This window comes from Antechinus flavipes, chromosome 2 (genome assembly GCF_016432865.1).
Source record: "Antechinus flavipes isolate AdamAnt ecotype Samford, QLD, Australia chromosome 2, AdamAnt_v2, whole genome shotgun sequence".
NCBI classification, from domain to species: Eukaryota; Metazoa; Chordata; class Mammalia; order Dasyuromorphia; family Dasyuridae; genus Antechinus; species Antechinus flavipes.
Window position 1 is genome coordinate 505,529,832 of NC_067399.1, and position 20,970 is coordinate 505,550,801.

The 20,970-nt window shown below is 39.0% G+C and overlaps 1 protein-coding gene across 1 annotated transcript in view; it reads right to left on the minus strand.

The window, feature by feature from the left end:
- Nucleotides 1-19,649, minus strand: part of FAM163B (family with sequence similarity 163 member B) — a 58,231-nt gene extending 38,582 nt beyond the window's left edge. Inside the window, exon 1 of the mRNA XM_051980286.1 lies at nucleotides 19,178-19,649. The gene's annotated coding sequence lies outside the window, so the exon portion shown is untranslated. The remainder of the gene's footprint in view (nucleotides 1-19,177) is intronic.
- Nucleotides 19,650-20,970: the final 1,321 nt, after the last annotated feature.

Genomic DNA, 20,970 nt, shown 5'->3' on the forward strand with positions numbered 1-20,970 from the left:
TTGAAGCACATCTGGCTGTTCATTACATGGCATAAGAGATGAAGAAGGGGCTTGTCTCAGAGCAAGGGTACCCCATGATTCCTTGCCTCACTTTCCTTGAGCATTTAAGTGCTCAGTCCAGCATTTCACCACTTTCAAAACATTTTCATGCTCACCAGACCCTCAAAATAAACACTGGGGTTAGGGAAGGCAAAATGTATGACCATTTTTCAGAGGAAAAAGACTGAGGCAGTTAGAGATGGAGAAATGTGTCCAGTTCCACAGTGAGTTCCCAGCAGAACTGGACTAGAATCTTGGTTTCCTATTCCTTGTCTAAAATTCTTTTCTGTCATTCTTGCCTCTTACTTGTTCAGGAATTGACCTATTTATGGTGGTTGTAACGGGTAAGACCATAATTGTCTTCATCTTGGAGAAATGGAGAATCCAGCAAGCAGGACTACTTCAGTATTTTAAACAGTGAGGAAGCTGGCCAAATGATTCAGAATATTTTAGTCTCCTCTTTAAGGCTTTTTCTGTTCTTCCTCACCAGCACTATTTCCCTTTTCCTGAAACCTGCTGTTCAGCCCAGTTTGTTTGAACAGTCTAAGAACAGCATAGAAATTAGAACTGGAAGGGTCAGTAAGATAACCCAGTCCAATATCCTCCTTTTACCAAGTGGGATAGTGACTTCTACCTGTGATGTAAAAAAAGAGATAAAGATGCCATCATCCTATCTTCTTGTGTCTCATTGCATTTGATCCACAATATTTCCCACATCCAAAATTATTTGATGAAATCTCTCTCTTCCCTAAGGCCCAACTCATGCGTCATCTCTTTTATGAATCTTTCTTGGAAAGGAAATGATCCCTATCATTGAGGAGTTTATGGTCTAATGGAAAAATTAATGCCCTAAAAATTGCTGATGTACAATAGACTTATTTTCCTAGTCAATTAGAAGCAGTGGTTATGGTGTCCAGTTAGCAAATATTTGTTCTTATAGAGTACGGTACTTTGTTTCACCCTCCTTTGTTCTTTCTTGATCTCTTTTAGCAATGCTGACTTCCACAAATATGGTAGACAGCAGATATTTTTGCCATTTGAATAATGCTATGGTTGAGAAGAGATAATCCAAGGGTAAAAAGATAGAAAAAGCAGTGCTATGTATGTTCTTAGTGAATCTTAAAATCACCAAAGCTTTAGAAAGCATAATAGAGCATAGAATGTTCAAATGTCAGACTTGGAAGGGATATTAGAACATGGAATGTAAATATCAGAGCTAGAAGAACCCTTATAGAGATCAGCTAATCTATCCCCTTCATTTTACAAATAAAGGAATTTAATCTTTCAATACTTACCATAAAAGAAGCATAAATTAATCACCTTAATGTAGTAAAATGGATGTTCAGGAGAGGAAGAGGAAATCAGAAATATTTTGGTTGTTTCAGGGAATTGCTCTTTCTTTAGATGGTAATAAATTTGATGTTTTAAGACTAAGGCTGCACAGAACAACAATGGGAATGACAAGTCTTGCCCATAGCCAGAGGCATGTGTCTCTGATCACAAGTATTTGTCTATCATTCTTCTGAAGGTATCTTCTTTTTCACCCCAAAGCTCTCTTGATTGATAAATAACCAAAGCATAGGAGCCACAAAAGAAATAAATGTGGCCTCATTCCAATAGTCATTCCGCTGAACTCAACAGAGGTTCATTAATTGCATAGTTTGTGAAAAGTATTGTGCTAGATATAGTGGAGATATGTTTTGGATAAGAAACCATTCCCTCCTTCATGGAGTTCACAATTTATAGGGCTCACAATCCAATGTGACCATATTGCAGTAAGTTGAATTTGGGCTTATTTTTCTAATAGTGGATCTGGGTTGAATATATCTCTCCACACTTTCTCATTCAGCTTCCCCAGTGACCAACTGCAATCATTCACTTGATTCACTTGTAGAATCATACACAGATCTAAAGCTGGAAGAGACAGACCCTAGAGATCATCCAATTCAACTTTCCTCATTTTGCAGAAGAGGAAAATTGAGACTGAGAAAGACTAAATAGTTTGCCCAAAGTTGCACAGAGAGTAAATGGTAAATCCTTGATTCAAACTCAAGTCCTTTGACATGAAAAAAAAATCATTCAATATGTCCGGTGTGCAATGCAATTTGCAGCATGTATTTATGAGAAACTGACCAGGATTAAGAAGGCAAGTCAGCAGCGAGGAGATTGATTTTCAATTTATCAAGATGTTAACCCAAATAAAGACTGCCACCCCCAACTGGGGGTGATAGGGAACTATCTCATGAGCACCATTAGTCAACCAATATTGGCATCATGTCAGCACAGATTAATGGGGGTCTACCTACTATCTCCTATCAAAAACATATTTCTTAAAATGTAGACTCAGTGACCAACTTTCCCAAATGGGCTAATATCTTCACAGTTCATTGTGCCTCCTGGAATGCCTGGGAGATGGGTGAGACTTGGAATAAATGGCATCTCTGTGCTGTATTAACAAATTATTTCATCTGGACAATCTCAACTAAAATAGTGAAATTTATAGATTTTCCAGGCACAAGCGGGTGGGAAGGAGAGAAGAGCTTATTCTGACACTCAGTCTGCAACAGAAGAGTTGCTAAAACTTATTTTCATTTTATCACTACTACAAGAACTCCGTAAAAACTTGTGTATGAAGAAGGACTAAGAAGATTTTGGTCAGAATTGAGGGAATTAAAGGATCAGGTCTTTATCTACCTTTGAAGATACCTCCTTATTGAAAATGTGGGTTACCCCATTAACAACAAGTTGAGATCACTGATAACATTTCCTTGACGGGATATACAGAGGCTCTTTAGTCTGAGTTATTGACCTATTAATACATTGATGAGATTGATTAATTGAGTTTGGACCAAGACTAGTATAGATTTGAGTCATCTCATGGAGATCAGGTTTATTAAAAAAAATTCATTTGAGAAAGAGATCTATCAAGAACATAGTTTAAAAATAAATCAGAGAATGGATTTTGATCTCTGAGAGAAAGCCACTTGGTACTATGATAGCAACTGCAAAAGGCAAGAAAGTATCCAAGAGAACTGCTGACTCAGACTTCTGTGTAGAAGAGAAGTCCTACCAGGCTCATGGTGAAAAGAGAAAAATTTGTTCTACATGGTTCCTGGACTCAGTCTTTTCAAGAGAAAGAAGTGTCTACACACCTCTCAAATTGGCTAAGATGGCAGGAAAAGATAATGATGAATGTTGGAGGGGATGTGGGAAAACTGGGACACTGATGCATTGTTGGTGGAATTGTGAATGAATCCAACCATTCTGGAAAGCAGTTTGGAACTATGCTCAAAAAGTTATCAAATTGTGCATATCCTTTGATCCAGCAATGTTACTACTAGGCCTGTATCTCAAAAAGATCTTAAAGAAGGGAAAAGGACACACATGTGCAAAAATGTTTGTGGCAGCCTTTTTTTGTAGTGGCTAGAAACTGGAAATTGAATGGATGCCCATCAATTGGAGAATGGCTGAATAAATTGTGGTATATGAATGTTATGAAATATTATTATTCTGTAAGAAACGACCAGCAGGATGATTTGAGAGGCCTGGAGAGACTTATATGAATTGATGCTTAGTGAAATGAGCAGAACCAGGAGATCATTATGCACGGCAACAACAAAATTATATGATGATCAATTCTGATGGATGTGTCTCTTTTCAACAATGAGATGATTCAAACCAGTTTTAACTGTTCAGTAATGAAGAAATCAGCTACACCCAGAAATAGAACTATGGGAAATGAGTGTAGACTACAACATAGCATTTTCACTCTTTCTGTTATTGTTTCTTGCATTTTTGTTTTCCTTCTCAGGTTTTTTTCTTTCTTTCTAGATCCTATTTTTCTTGTGCAGCAAGATAACTATATAAATATGTATACATATATTGGACTTAATATATACTTTAACATATTTAACATGTATTGGACTATTGGACTATCTGCCATCTAGGGGAGAGGGTGGGGGGAATGAGGGGAAAAATTGGAACAGAAAGTTTTGCAAAGGTCAATGTTGAAAAAATTACCCATGCATATGTTTTGTAAATAAAAAGCTATAATAATAATAAAAATAAAAAATAAAAAAGAGAAGTGTCTTTCATGTTCTGAAACTAAGTCTTCTATAGAGAAGAGGAACAACCAGAACTGGAGAAGCAAACTTATATGGACTGTGCAGGGTCTGTGAGTTGATTTTCTAAGAACTCAAGTATAAACTTTTCATTTAGGGTTATTTTAATCTTTGGGCAGGACTATAATAAGCCTGGAGAACTAAATGGTTTCTTAAGAGAGGACAAGCATTATTAGAAGGTGGGTTGGCTTTTTTTTTTTTTAATAGCTCTATGTAACTTATTCTTCCATTTGAATCTCAACTACAGCATGGTGTTAAGAGTTCAATAGGAAGGTGAACTTACCAGAAAGGGAAGAACACCTGTCTTGACTGTTTTGGGCTCTTGAAAATCCTTTGTGGGGTTTCTTGCATTCTATTGATATTTAAGGGTGCTTGTATGGGAACTGAGTCCCCTTTTAGTCTACATCTGAGGTGATCAAGAAATAAAATATATTCTTATATTTTCAGAGGAGATGCTGGATGGTGGCAAAATGAGGCTCTCAGAGGAAAAGCTGGGTAGAGATGTGAACCAAAGAATGATATGTAAGAAACATCTCTCAAAATTCAACTCAATCCACGTAAACCTAGACCCAATAATGTGTTTCACAGGTTTCACTGGGGCATCATCAGAGTACATCTTCTCAAAGAGTTAGGTTCAAGATTCGGCTGTTTCTGTGACATCAAAGCCACAATGTTTGGAACCTATTGATTCTGTCAATTGTTAAGATAAGCTCTATAACTGGGCACCTTTGCCAACAGAGCAAAAAGAAAGATCTGCAACACATTGTAAGGAGAATGTCAGCAAGTTGTCTAGAAAAAGGCAATCATATACTGAATAAATCTAAAAATCCTCACATTAGGAATGGTTAAAAGTATAGAGGACATTTTTCTGGGAGAAGGGAAAATAGCAATAGAATATGAAAATGTTTGGTAAACTATATATTATTTAAGTGAATCTGACCAAAGATCTTAGAATCTTAGAACCTAAGGGAATTTTTAAGCCTTAGAGATCATATAGTTCAACTTTTCACCCAACACAGGATAATGAAATTGAATCTCCTTTGTTCTAGAAATAAGCACCTAGACAAGGTACTTACAGATATAATCTAGATTCTGATTCTCCTCATTTTTCATTTAAGAAAGAATAAAGTGATAACAAAGGCTCCTGATCTTTTATTTCTTCCAAAGATACTCCCCAGTCCTTAGCTGAATACAAATAAGGACCAGTTACAACAATATTACACTCAATGACAAAATCTATAGTTCTCATTCACAATGATTAGACCTGGCATGTTGTATTGAGATTTAAAACTTTCATGGGTGAACAGTAGAGGTCTTGTTTGGCCTGGTGTTCCAGAGACCCTTTCCTTTATCCTAGGCAGGTTTTTATTGTGGGTGACTGACTCAGCGGTTCTATTATAAACTTCTGTGTGCAACTTTTCTGCCTGAAGCAGTCTTTTGTGGCGGAGGTTGAAGCAAAGTTCCTGCCTGGAGCAATTTTTATTTTATCAATTTTCCCTTAAAAAAAAAAAAAGTGAGCTCAGCCATTTTTAAATGTGCGTGGGTGTGTTGTTAAAAGGGTCCATCCAGCAGATGAAATGATTAAAAAAAAGGAAGAAGAAGTAACAGTCATTGAATATTCAGAGGCGCTTTCCTCAAGAATGGCGGCATTAACCCCTGAGACCTGGCTAAATTAGAATCTAGCAATGGAATTACAATCTGATTATTTAAATTCTTCTTCACTGCTGGGCTTAGAGCTGTGCCATGCAGCACTGCCAAAGAACAATACCCAATTCTACTAATAGTTCACATAATAGCTCACATTTCTATAGCACTCTGAGGTTTACAAAAGGCTTTCTTTACTATCTTGTGAATTAAGCATTACAGCTATGATCTACCTAATTTTTCAGATGAAGAAATTTAGGCTCTGAGAATTGAAGTGACTTAATTATGGCCACCTAGACAGGAAAGGTCAGCTAGGCTTTGCACATAATCTCTTTAGAAGTGGAGAATGATGCCTTTCCCAGGGGTATAAGACATGGTACAAGGGCTTATTAAAGCATGAAATGCACATTCACAAGCATTGTTTATTCTAGCAGTACCTATATCCAATAAATATGCTTCATCCCAAACCCAGATCTTATCATATACATATACACACATCAATTGTCCACTAAAGAACTTTATGGCACAACCACAACACACATCCCCAAACCATAGTCCTTTCTCCTTATTCTATTATGTAGATGAAATGCCTTAAACCTTTTGGAGGAAAGATGCTGTGGTAACACAAGCGATGATTCATTGCTGGGAAAAAGTAACAAGAGATAATTCAAGGGGACACATTATTGCACTTGCATATTAGCTGAATTGAAAACCTGTTCAGCAATTAGTGGGTAAACTTATGAGTGGGGAGTTCCATGAGGATAAAATTAAAGCTGACTATTTTTAATTTTGTAAATGGTGTCTCACCGAGACAGAAGCTTTTTGCATAATGAATGGGTTTTTTTTTTAAATTAAACAAATTTTAAACACAGGTAAATAACAGAAGCTTTCAAAACTGTATTATATATAAAACTGTTATTTTTCTTACAAAATATTGTGCTTTTCTTTTCCTTCAAAGACTCCTTTCCACTTCAAATTGTGTCTCTTATATTTTCTTATATTTTAAATTTTGCAAATGTTGTTTAATTAAGACAGAAGCTTTTTACATGAGGTCCATGAGGAATTTTTTTTAACTAGGCTAACTCTAAGCACAGGTAAATAGGAGAAGCTTTTATATCTATACAATTTTAGAACACCCTGTATTATAATCATGAAGCTATTGTTTTTTTCCTTGCAGAATACTAGTCAATCCCCACTTCTTCTCCCTACCCTGAGTCCTCCTCTGCAGTCCAAATAGAAGCACAGTGCAGATATCACCCTTAACCCAAGATAAATTTTTGACTTGAAATATATGAAGGCAAGAACCCAAAGAGGAAATAAACATAGATATTCATTCAAAATCTGATTTTTTTTGGAGAAGCATCAGCTTGCCTTTTCTTGATTCTCCTAGTATAGAAGTCAATAGGATTTAAAAGTTGCCCTGACTGCTTTGTATAAAGAGAGTAGGATGTATGAAGTGAATATCTGCTTTGAACTTGAGGGAGGAGGGAGATATATGTTTATTCTGTCTTTTAAAAAGCTCCTTAACGAAGCTTTAAAACCTCTTGTTGTAGCTGGTGAAATTGCATTCGTAAACTTTTAACTTCAAATACCATGCAAAGAAAATTGGAAAACATGTTGTAAATATGACATTTCAAACAACTGTTAGGTGAGGCCTTTGACAAATGTTAAAAAGCTACTAATAACACTTTCCAAGGGTTGCTACTTGTATTCACTGTCTCTTACCGGTATTTAGTTAAACATTCTCCCTTTGAACTCTCCCTTTCCCCTCTTACCCCACACCTGCCAACTTTACTATAATGTCATGTTTGGCAAAATAATAAGATGGAACACTAGGGGTGTGTATTGACATTAGCTGTGTTCTTGCTGCTGGTGAGATAAGGGAGATGCCTAAGTATGTTAGTAATTGTATCCCTCTATAGGTGCTTTTTAGCATCTATAACTCCTCTATACCAAAATCTCCTAGTTCCTAGGAAGAAAAAAAAATCATCCTGCATATCTTGGGTATAGCTCCTGTGAAATTTTTAATGAGAAATATTTTATGATACAGAAGTTAAAAAAAAATCTGTCTTAAAGAAGAGCATATACTAGATGTCTCTTCATATCAATATACAAATATGGCTACCTGAACATTTATCGATTACCTAAATAGCCTTTCCTCTCATCTCCCAGGGGCAGCTAGATGCCACAAAGGATCAATTGCCAAGAGTCAGGAACATTCATCTCCCTAAGTCCAAACCCAGGCTTCAACATTTACTAGCTATGTGACCTTGGGTAAGTCACTCAAACCTGTTTACCTCAATTTCCTCATCTGTGAAATGAGCTGGAGAAGGAAATATCAAATTACTAAAGTATCTTTGCTTAAAAAAAATCCAAACAGGTTCATGACTGAAAAACGACTCAACTACAATCCATTTCCAAATTTGGGCCTGTCTTCTCAGTCCTAAGATTCAAACAGATGAAAGAATTCACTATCTAAATTCTCATCATGTAACAATGCAGATGAAATGATGGAGGCAATAACTCTTTGGCCAAGTTTGGTGCATTCTGGTTATCAGATAGCTACTGACCACCCCCCTAACACAACAGTCACAGTTTTGCTTCCACACCTTTGTCTTTGCTCATATTCATGTCATGCCTCTTCCTTGGTCTGGTATCCTGTCCTTCACTTACTAAAAACCCAAGCCTGCTCTCCTTCAAAGTCCAGCTCCTGTTCCCTTCCATGAAGACCTTCCTGGCTATCTCAGGGCACAGGACTTCTACACTCATATAATACTGTTTCTATGACTACATATTTTGTGAAATCCCTTATGATTCTATTTATATGAGTCTCCTTTCCCTAAGTAAATTATAAGCTTTTCAAGGGTAAGAACCATGTTTTATGTTTCTTTATATCCTTCCTATGTCTACTATATTTTCTGAGCATATAACAAGTATCTGGTAATTGGCTCTTAAATGAATGAATGCATTTACAAAGTTTTAGGATAATGAAGCTTCACTCAGAGATGTGGTTCTCCCTTTCCCTACTGTATCATTTGTCTAGCATTTGAAATATACTTGATACAATCTTTTTTTAAGTTAGCGATTTTTAAAAAATGATATTAAGCTGAGTTGAATTCCATAGTATTCATTTTCACAAAAAATTGCTTCTAGGATGAATTCTTTTGATCATTCCCAGCTTTTCTCCAAGATTATTTTTGGGCAGGGGTTGGGGTAGAGGGTGGGAGAGATTGTGTATATCTTGGTAGCACTTCCTTTTCTACCTTTGATAGCTCTTTCAATATTCTGGTATCTGGTAATTTCAGGCTTATGCAAAAGCATGCATATGTTGGAGGAAAAAATTAATCTGAGCTTAAACACAGAGGGTAAAGGCAAGGAAAGCAAGCTCTGAACCACAGTATTACTTCTGAGATCTTTGCCACTATCCTTAGAGGTAATGTGAACCATAGGGCACTAGGTCTGGAGTAAGAAAGAGATGAGTTCAGATCCAGCCTCAGACACTAACTAGTTGTGTGATCCTGGATAAGTCACTTAACCCTTTTTGCCTTAGTTCCTCATCTACAAAAAATTAACTGGAGAAAGAAATGATGAACCATTCCAATATCTTTGTCGAGAAAACCCCTAGCAGGGTCACAAAGAATGAGACATGGCTGAAACAACTGAATGACAACAATAAATGGCACCTCTCTCCCAGGGTTACTGTGAGGATCAAATGAGATAATAATCATAAAGCTCTTAGCATAGTGTCTGGCACATAGTAGGATTATGCCTTTGTTGTTATAGTTATTCTTTTTGAATGTCTTTAGTTCTTTGCAGAGCAGTGATTTCCACATCCCTTATTCCAAGCACCAACAACATCCAACCAACCAATGTGCATTAAGCACCTACTATACACTAGCCTAGTCTCAGCCACAGAATGCCAATCTAACTGGAAATTTGGTGTTTGCATTGAAAAGTTAAATAACAATAGGAGGCAAAGTCTGTTTGATTTAACAATACTAAAGAAATGTTTGGGACAACTCCTGATTTGGTGTCAAAGCATGATACTGGAGAAAGAACACTGGGCTGAGAGGAATGACCCCTGGTCTGAATTCTGGTTTTGTTACTAGCTAGCTGTGTGACCTGCAACAAGCCACTTCCCTTCTCTATGCTTCAGTTTCCTCATCTGTACTATGAATCCATATTAACTCTGATATTCCACAATTCCACTAAAGGTGCAAATATTATGTGCTATGAGAGGGTGCTACATAAATAAAAATTATTATAAAATAGATAAGGCAATCATGTGGCAAAAACAAGAGATAGGATGAACAGCTTATATAATTAGTTCCTAAAAGGTGAGACCTAGAGGAAGCATGTTGGAGTCCTTTTTGTAGAGTATTTATGAGAAGATATGGGCAAGAGCCACACAGGATGTAGCTATAAACTGCACCACTGGGGGCAATATCTTCAGGGATAAGGGATCACAAACCTTCAGAAGTATTTTTGAGGGGAGGGTCCAGATCTGTAATTTCATTGGTGACGACATCTCCAGGGGACATTCCTTCTATTAATGCAGATTAGCACTTGCTTTATAACTTTAGGTCTAAGAGATTTGCTTGGGGTATTTTTATTGGATTTATTTAAAACATTTTAAAATGAATACATATTTGTTTTAATAATATATAGATGAAGTTTAACTCATAAAGTATGTATATATATGTGTATGTGTATATACACATATAATTTTCAGGGCACATGGATTGGGCATAGGACTGACATTTTAGTCTTTTGGGTTCAGGTTTGTACTCTATCATATGATATATGAAAAATTCAAGAGGCATAATTTTAGGTAATTAATTACTTTATTAATTATGGCTAGCACATAATTAATAAAAGGCTCATTTGGTCTTCTCTCATAAACCAAAGTCCTTGCCTGGGGTACTGAAAGATTGTCAGTCAGTCAGTCAAGTGACTGAGAAGCATTTATTAAGGGATTTGTTGAGAATTAAAAGCCATATGTACCAGAGGAAGGAACAGTATCTAAGTCTTCCTAATTTTGAGACAGGCTCTCTCTCTACTAAGCCATGTTGTACCTCTTAAAGGATCATTACCATCACCAAAATCTCATCAACAATTAAAACTGTAAAATTTTTAAAAAATGGAATGGGTAACCATTGGCAAGCAGTGAGTCCCCCAGCAGTGGAAGTCTCCTAAGATTGAGTAACCAGTTGATGAGGATGTTATAGAGGAACTTCTTTCTCAATTACAACCTCTGATGAACAGTTCAGGTTTCACATTCTATGATAAGGATTCAAGCAGCAGTCTTACGCAGGGAAGTCCCATGTTTCAGTCCTAGACTAAGTGCTATGGAATTGATAACCAGAGAAGAATTCATGATTCCTGCTAGTTAGAAAGCCAAGAAATATACTCACTAAAAGATGAATAGAGTAGAACAAATTATGCAGATAATTAGGGAAAAAAAGCATTTTACTTGTTCTATTAGTTAATTACTAACATGTGTTTATTATTTTTAAGTTGGTCCAAGAAAGGTGTTAGATAAATTCAAGAGAACATACTTATAAGAGATCAAAAAAGAGAAGTTTAAGATGTCTGGAAAAGTCTCCAACCTATAAAGTTAAGACATCTAAGACCTTGGGTTTGAACAAAATGTCCTTGAGAGCCTGCTAATATTCTTCAATTTCCCTTCAATTTTCCCCTATCTTTGTTCCCTTCCTATCTTTCCAGTCTTCTTAAACCTTACTCGCTAACATGTACTCTTCTATTCAATGACACTAGCCTCCTGGCTGTTCCAGGAACAAAACACTCCATCTCTCAGCTCTGGGTATTGTCCCTGGCTATCTCCCTTGCATAAGAAGCAGGACTTCAACCCAAGTCTTCCTGATTTTGAGATCAGCTCTCTCTGGAATGCCTTTTCTCCTCCCCTCCTGATTTCTCTGACTTTCTTTTAGTGCCAGTTAAAATCCCACCTTCTACAGTCTTTTTCTAATTCTCTTAATTCCAGTGTTTTCCCTTTTCTAATTATTTTCTATTTAACTTGGATATACTTTGTTTTATGTATATTTGTTTGCATGTTGTTTCCCCTATTAGATTGTAAGCCTTGGAGGCAGATACTGTTTTTTCCTCTTTTTGTATCTATCTTCAATGCTTAGCACAGTGCCTGGTACATAGAACTAAAGGCACATATATTGAATTAAATCCTTCTAACCAGCAGAATACTACTGAAGAGGTAATACTTGTCTTCAGAATTTCTATTTCCTATTCAGCTGGTGAAGCAAAGTAACTTTACCCCCTTATTAGATTCCTGCAGATTGTTGTTATTGTTGCTCACTCATTTCAGTCATGCCCAACTCTTCATTATTCCTTTTGGGTTTTCTTAGCAAAGATACCAGAGTGAGTTGCCATTTTCTTCTCCAGCTCATTTTACTGCTGAGGAAACCGAGGCAAACACCATTAAAAGAGTTGCCCAGAATCACACAGATAGTAAGTGTCTAAGGGCAGACTGACTCCAGGGATAGAGCTCTCTCTCTCTCCATGATACCATCCAGATACCCCCTAGCAGCAGTAGTTCAGGCCTCCCTGTTTAGGAAGCAGCTCTGATTTTAATAATGATAAAACCAGACACTTGTAAGTAACATTGTTGGTTTTGGGGAACACACCAAGGACAAGTTAATTGGCTGGCGATCCTGTATTGTCACAGTGAAAATGCAACAAGATTTGGTCTCTTTGATAACAGCCCTGGAGCAAGGGACAAGTCACTTCTTGATGTACTAGGGGATTTATGTTGAATTAGGAAATGGATGGAGTCCCTTTTCTGAGAGATATTCCAGCATTCTAATTTAGGAGAAGGCACTGAAAGGTTAAATCCGGTGTGAACTTCACTGGGGAGATGAAACAGAAACAATCCTCAGGGCTGTCTGAGAGGCAAGTAAGCTGCCTACCACGAAGTCCTGTGAGCTCAGTCTCCTCTGAGATTTGCTCTGTTCTGGGATGATAGGGCCCACCCTCAACCAGAAGAGGGAGAAAGCCCTTTGATTATCAAGGATATCCTAATGGAAGAGATGACACTTCATCTAGATCTTGAAGGATGTGCAGTATTTCAATAATGGAAAATAGAAAGTATTTAGAAGGAAAATAGGAGTAAAGATATAGAGGGAGGAAAGTACTAAGTATGTCTGAGAGAGAGTGAATAATCCAGTGTGGTTGGAGATGAGTTTTTTTTTTTTTTTTAAATAAAGGAAGAGTTGGAGAGTAGAGTAGAAATGTTGATTGTGGATGAGAAGCAGGGCCAGGTTGATGAATTGTTAGACTTGGAAAGGATCCTAGAGATCATTTAATCAAGGGCTCCTTAATGTGAGGTCTGGGAATTTTTTTTTTAAGAAAATGATATTTCAATGCTATTGGTTTACTTTGTAATCCAATGTGATTTGTTTTGTACATTTAAAAACATTACTCTGAGAAGGGTTCCATTGTTTGTGGTTTGAACTTTATTCTCTAAGAGGAGCAATGATATCAGGAAGGTGTTGTGAGTGCACTGGATTTAGTCATCAGCCTCATTTTTTCCTCCAGTTATTTGAGTCTCATGGCCATGAGTATCATCACACAGCCAGAGGAGTTCATGACACAAAAAAGGTGAAGAACCTCCTACTCTGGTCCAATTTCTTCATTTTATTTTATTCATTCTTTCTTTTTTTTGGCTGCATAAACTAAGATCCAATGAGGGTAAGTGTAAAATGATGAGTATTAGACTTGGTAGTCAAAATTGGATAAACATTCAGTATGCTCTTTCTTTGAAACCTCATGCTTTAAAAAAAAAATAACAAATCCTTCTTCTGCTTTATTGAATATTTTTGATGACAAATTAATGCCAAAAGATCAGGGAAAGTCATTTGAATTAAGCCTTATTTTATAATCCTTTCTAAGACACTTAGGTCACTCTTGTGAAGGAAACAGAAAAATGAGAAAGAAGGAAAAGAAGGAAAATGATAAAGATAGAAAAAAATGGTAATTCAAAGTTGGCTGATGCTTCAAAAGTTCTTTCATGATATTATAGAATGTTATTGCTCTGTAAGAAATGACCAGCAGGATGATTTCAGAAAGGCCTGGAGAGACCTATATGAACTGATGCTGAGTGAAATGAGCAGGACCAGGAGATCATTATATACTTCAACAACAATACTATATGATGATCAATTCTGATGGACCTGGCCCTCTTCAACAATGAGATGAAGCAAATCAGTTCCAATAGAGCAGTAATGAATTGAACCAGCTTCCCCCAGCGAAAGAATTCTGGGAGATGACTATGAACCACTACACAGAATTCTCAATCCTTCTATTTTTGTTTGCCTGCATTTTTGATTTCCTTCACAGGAATTGAATTTCTGATTTTGAGACTTGTTCTGTATCTACACATTGCCTCTCACTACATATAGTAGTGTACACTATTGTACTAATTGTACACTATTTCAAAGTCCGATTCTTTTTGTACAGTAAAATAACTGTGTGGACATGTATGTATGTATATATATAATATATATATTATATATATATATAGTATTTGATTTATACTTTAACATATTTAACATGCATTGATTAACCAGCCATCTGGGGGAGGGGATGAGGAGAAGGAGGAAAAAAGTTGGAACAAAAGGTTTTGCAACTGTCAATGCTGAAAAATTACCCATGCATATAGCTTGTAAATTAAAAGCTATATAATAAAAAAAAGTTCTTTCATGGAAAAGCTCAAATGAACGAGATCATACATTTTATCTTATTAGCAATTATACTGTGAAGTCTCTATAAGCTAACCTAGAATAAATGTCATGGAAGCATTTTATTGAGAAAACTGTTACAAAAGATTTTTTTGTTTTGTTTTTGTAGTGAACCTGCTAAATTAAAGGCCCTTGAGCATATTCAAAACAGGACTGCTTTACCAGGCATTCCACACATAGTAGGCAGTGCTATGGCATGGCTATGCCAGATTTTCAATTATTCTAAATTTTTCCAATAATTCCTAAATTTTAATTAATTCCTAAAGCCCAAAAAAGTTTGCAAACTGAGATAGCTATATGGATGCATTCAGGAACCTCCCCATCAATCAAGTAAATGCCACTACATTGAGAGACAAATGTCACATCCGCTGACATTGTCCTAAGATCTGTCCTAAGTCCCACTAGAACAAACTCTACAGAATCATTATCTTGAAGGAAAAAGAGAGAAAAAGAGATAAATTAGCTCCTACAGCAAACAAGCTATGACATCTGTCTATTGTTTCTCCCCACCAAGGTCTTGTTTTACATAACTAGAGGATTCAGAATCTTCGGTTCAATTGAATCCAACAATCAGTTATGGAATGCCTACTATATGGAAGGCACTACGACTGCTCGAAATACAGAAGCAGAAAGGATTCCTACTCCAACAAGCTTAAAGTCTAATACAAGAGACAATATGTCGCAAATAAGTATGATACAAGGCAGTATGTGATCAGTAAGAAGAGATCCCAACAAAGTACTTGAAAAAATTTGGAATCCTCAAGATATTTGTGACATTCTAAGGGTAGCTTAAACATGGCTCAACTTCAACTCTCTTCGATTGTCCTTCCTCTTACATGATTCCTACTTTATGGGATACATGCTGTGTGATTTGATCCATACTTTGACTGCTTTTGTACAAACACTGGGAAAATACCCAATTATTGAAGAGTTAAGAAAGCTGTGAAACTAACTGCAAATTTCCTCCCAGACTAAACCAAACTGACCAACCTCACATCCATCTCACCCTGCCCAATTGGCACCCAAGCAATGTTCAATAGAAAGTTTTGTGGCAGAAGATATCTTCTCCTTCAAATATAGGGAACATTCTGTCCTCCTAGACCAGTCACAAAAACTGTTTGTGATATGCGTTCAGTCACTAAGTGTGTGATTTAGAACAAATTTATATGTAGTGAGAGGCAATGTATAGATACAGAGCAGGTCTCAAAATCAGAAATTTCTACTTCTGATTCATTTGGCTGTGTGATCCTTATTGTAAGTCAATTAACTTTTCAGGGTTGTCTAAGACATTCGTTTGAAAAAAAAAAGTATCAATCTATATGGATAGAGTTAGTTTCCTCAATCAGAAAGGTTTATTTTCTGATTTCTTATATCAAAGAAATCACAGGTCCAATACCTATCCCTATGCAGTATTTTATGATTTTCAAAATACCTCTTCTTTTTGGGCCTCATCTTTCTTATCTAAAAATTGAAAGGAATGGACTTAATGATTTTTAGGGTCTTCTAGTTCTACATTTTTTATTTTAATGCCCCTTGAAGTTCTGATACTCTATATTAGATCAAAGGTCCCATCTAGTCCTGATATCACAAGTTCTGTGACTTTTTCTCTCTGGCCTGTTTTTGGCAGTAAACTATAAGAGTTAAAGCTACAGGACTTGGAGATTGCTGCTGTTCAAATCAGTCTCCCCAACCACATGGGAGATAGGTCTCCTAAAATAGACAATGATGGTTTTAATGTCAACAAGTCCAATGCAAAGGAGTAAGCCAAATGTTAGTATTGGTTTTTCATATTTTTCAGAATTATTGCCTTCTTTCTGGATGTAACCACTCCCCCCATCCCAATTCCTCTGCTTCAAATCTTCCTTTCCTTTGCTGGTACAAGGAACAGATATTTTGGAAATAGGCAAATCTTTGTAAGCTGCATTCCCAGACAGGGAAATAACAGGAGATGAGGGCATAGTTGCTGTTCCCATTCCTCTCCTGCTCCCAGAGTTTTAAAGTCAGATGTAATTTACTGAGATGTAATAAATCACTCTCAGTAATTCTGCTCCCCTTTTTACCCTCCTGAGCACAGTAATTACTGCTCACTACGCTCTCCAATGCCATTGTTCTACTGTTGAAGCCCAGCATGCCTAAGCCCAGAGCTATAATTATAGGAGCTGATCCCGATGCCTTTCACAATCAGTAGCACTAGAAAACAAGCTGGTGGCATTTTTCTAAGGGTTCTGAAGGCCTCACTGGGGGGTCTGAGGCTGAGCTGTCTGAGACTAGTTGTCTTAGTACTATGGTTCTAGGATATGGGAAAGAGGCCCACAGACAGTCACTAAAAGAGGATGATAAGTGGGGGGAGAAAGTAGTTTGCCAGCTGGTATGAAAATAGCCCTGATGCCCATAAATAGATCTGCCCCCAACCTCTGTTCACTCCTTAACCCTTCCCTACAACAAAGGAGTAAGACTATTCTCTCTGTCCAATTCTGTGATTCTATTTATCCTTAAAAGCTGCCTATGATAGCATATTCTGGTATGTTCATTGAAGGTGAGGAGCATCCTTTAGGAAAGCATTCCTGCTGGAAAGCTGTAGTTGATTCCCAGCCTTCCAAGTGCCATTTTTCCTTCTTGACTCCTAGGTATACTCCCCTAGACCCAGCACAATGAATGCCTCCCCTGCAGAAGTCATGGAATAAACCCTAGTTGATTTGAAGAAACTACCATTGTCAATACAATATCAAACACCTGGCTCAAAGAGAGGTTCTTAACCTTATTCTGTGGACTCCTCAGGCAGTCTGGAGAAACTTATCAACATCTTTTTGGAATAATGTTTTTAAACACAAAAATTAAGCTTAAAAAATTACAAAGAAAACCAATTACATTGGGATGGGAGGGAATGGGGTGATCGGTTAGTTCTACATTATATTAAAATGTAATAAATTCCAAGTTCACATACTTTTTCAAGAAATCTAACTCCGAAGATCTGTGGACCCCAGATTAATAATCCTTTACTTAAGAGGCTGGGTTCTCTTGGACTTGGTTAATGCAGGAGGAAGAGCTCATCTTAAAAGTCACCCACTTTCCAGCTCTATAGGTACCCATCACTCACCAGATCCAAGAAAATAGCTTTTTTTTTTTATTCAAATACTGGTTTTCCAATCTCATTCTCAGTCAGGTTGGAAAGCACTTCAATCCACCTTTAAAGGCATTTTCCTGTCAGCTAATTAATTTTTCTGCCACAGAATCTGCTTGGTCAGTAAAATAGCTTTAGGTAAGAGACTGAACCTACATCCCCAATCACAATTCAAGTAGCTAGGTGAGCACAGTTTCTTCAAGGTGCTTGGGCCCAGTTATAAAAGGGTTAAAAAGTGCCATACTCTGGTCATAAGGGAGGAATATTGCCCACTTCTGAAGGTGTATCCTCCACCACCTATTCTGCAGTTCTCATGCATTCCACCTCAAATGCTTTAAAGATCTTATTTTTAATTATAAAAAGCAAGAAGGTGGAAAAGACTCAAAGTCAACTCCTTTTTCTTCAGCCAAAACTTTTCTCCAGCTTGAATCCCTCCCACTGCTTGGAAGCTTCCTCATCTGCCCCTTGGATACTGGGGACTTGGGATAGTGTGATTGGGACAGTTCACCTCTAGAGAAAGATGCCTAATAGACCCAATAGGAATCTGATGTAATTGGTGCTACTTTTCTTTGGGAAGGGAAGAGAGGAAGAGGCCACTTCCAATCAAGTTGCAGGTAAAATAGTTGACATGACCTTTGGAAATGCCTCCTTCTCTCCTTGAAATTGGATCTAGTGACCTTGTACACTTAAATATCTTGTCCTATGTCAGCAGCATAGAGATCTGATCCTGTTTGTGGAAGTATACAAAGATCACCTTTAAGGGATGTGTTTTCTTTGTAAGGGAAGGGAGGGGGCTCCTGGGGAAAGTAGAGGGATAATCAAGACCTATAAACTCTCTTCTGGATTCTGCTAGTTTGAGGGTCGGTTCTTCCCAAATAGGGAAAAAATGCAAAATGCTTTTTCATGGCCTTGATGCTTCCCAAGGAGGGTTGGACCACAAAACTGAGATATCAGGAAAAGCTCTTGGCTCTAGATAAAGAGCAGTCTTCCACTGTCACTACCTTGGGAAACTTTTCCTGCCTCCCAATCAGTCTGCCGTTTGGGGGAATGTGGCGTATGAGGTGGTGTGGCCCGCATGCAAACCCTTTCACCCTCAAGTGCCTCCTCTCCTACCGTCCCCTCCCCTCTCCTCCCTGGGGCTGCCAGCCTCTGCAGCGTCTGCTCTAGATCTCCTAGCGCGCGCCGGTCGGGGCTGCGAGGTCACCTCGGACTGGCTGTCACCTCGGCCTCAGGCCCAGGTGGGCCGGGGATCGGGCGCAGCTGGAACCCTACTGCAGACTGGCTAGCAAAGGGGGAATGCAGGACATGCTATGCGTGGAGGGGGGCTCAAGCCCAAAAGAGCTTCCCAGGCGTTCCAATCTCCTACGTCCGCCAGCCCTATCTCCTCCGGCCCCAGGACATGCACTCTTTCCAGCTCCAAGTCCGCTGGCCCAGGCACACTGGCCCCTCACAATCCCAGCCCATGCGCCCGAAGCGCCTACCTTTCACCATGGGAACGGCCGCTGCCCTCAGGGGAGGACCCGGGTTTTCCACGTCCCCGGCGAGCAGCGCCTCGGCGCGTCCGAGGCGGCTGCACGTGATGGGCCCGGCTGGTCTGGGGCCGCTTCGCGCCGTCCCGCCGGTCGCTAGGAGCGGCTGCTCCCGCCAAGACCAGTCTGATTGCAGCTAAGGGGCATTGCGGGGACAGCAAGGGTTAGTTGGGGCGCCCTCTCCAAGAAAGCGGGCTGCATCCAAAGACAGTTAACCCCTAGTCCTACGTCTCACTCCCCGCCGCCCCAGGGACCCACAAGCCACTGCCGACGCAGCTTCTCGGATTCTCTCCCTCCTCCTGCCCCCCTCCTTTGCAGCTCCCTGCAGCGACCGCTGCTTCTGCTCTTTCCAAGGCTTGCCCAGGTTCCAGGCGAGCGAACGAGCGGCACGCGCGCGGCGCGAGCCCAGTCCTAGTCCCGGGCGAGGAGCGCGCGCAGCAGCCGCAGCCGTCTCCTCCAGCCTGAGAGTTTGTGGGGAGGGGCGCGTGCCCAGTATTGGGAGAAGGGGGGTAGAGGGGGAAGAGAGGCGCGCGCGGGTGCTCGGAACCTGGCGCGCTCCCTAAGGGAACAATCGGTCTCTTGGGGAAGTTGCTCTATACTCAGGGGCTTTTTGTGCCTCAGGTGTTGTTGGCTTGTGAAGAACCCGGACTGAAGGATGTGGTAAAGCCGCCAGACTAGAAACCACCTCGGCCTAAGATACCTGCTGGGCAGATGAGTCCAGAGGATCCTTGAGTTTTGCTCTGCTGCCCCTGTCTGTGCAAATCTTCCTGTGTGTGCGTGTGGATCCACTTTCTAGTGGCTCCAGGCTCTGTCCATGAAGCTTGTAGCTACATTGCTCTGTCCCCCAGACCTAGGTTGCCATTTGCTCTGCAGGGCTCTCTCCCTGAAGACCACAAAACCCATTCCAGCCCTGCGACTAACCCTGCGTCAGCTCTAAAGACTAGGAGTGGTGGCGGCGGCTGGTTAGAGTCTTGGTCTCTCTCCTCCAAGTGTTAATTTTCTGAGCACTCATTATTCCAGAGCACTGGTCCTTCACGTTGCTTTGCAACCGGAGGAATCGTAGCATTAGGATGACTAGCCCAGAGAAGAATCTGGGTTGTCATGTGGAAGAAGAATTTTTCTTTTTTTTCTGATATAGTCTAGAGGACATAATTAAGAACACTGGGTAGAAGTTTTAGGGAAGCAGATTTTTGGCTCCCTATAGCTAAAAACTTCGTAGCAATTAAACATGCAACAGTAGAATTGTGTTGCTTGGATAGAGAGGTCCTATGCTATCACTGGACTTGTTCAAGCAAATGTTAATAATTCTATAGAGGAATATTTCTGCTTTAAATAAGAGCTAGATCATATGTTTTCTAAAGTCCCTTCCAATTCTGAGATTCCAAATCACTATAATGTGGAAACCAGGACCATTAGAATCAATCCTCCCATTCAATATATGGGGAAATTGATTGTCAGAGAGGGGAAGTAATTTGCCCAATATACAGCAGAAATATAATTAAAATATACAGCAGAAAAATAGTTAAAAATTAAGCTTGCCACTCCTCTCCATTCAAATATTTAACCAAGCACTTCACTTTTGCTAACCCATGACAGGCACCTTAAAATGTTTAAAAAAGGAAGAAATTATTTTAAAGAGCAAGCATGCTTTCATCAAGTACAGGCTAAATCAGAAAAAGCTAGTTTTTCTTCTTTTCTTCCTTCCCTATACCCTCATTCCTTCCCTCTCTCCTCTTACTTCTTCC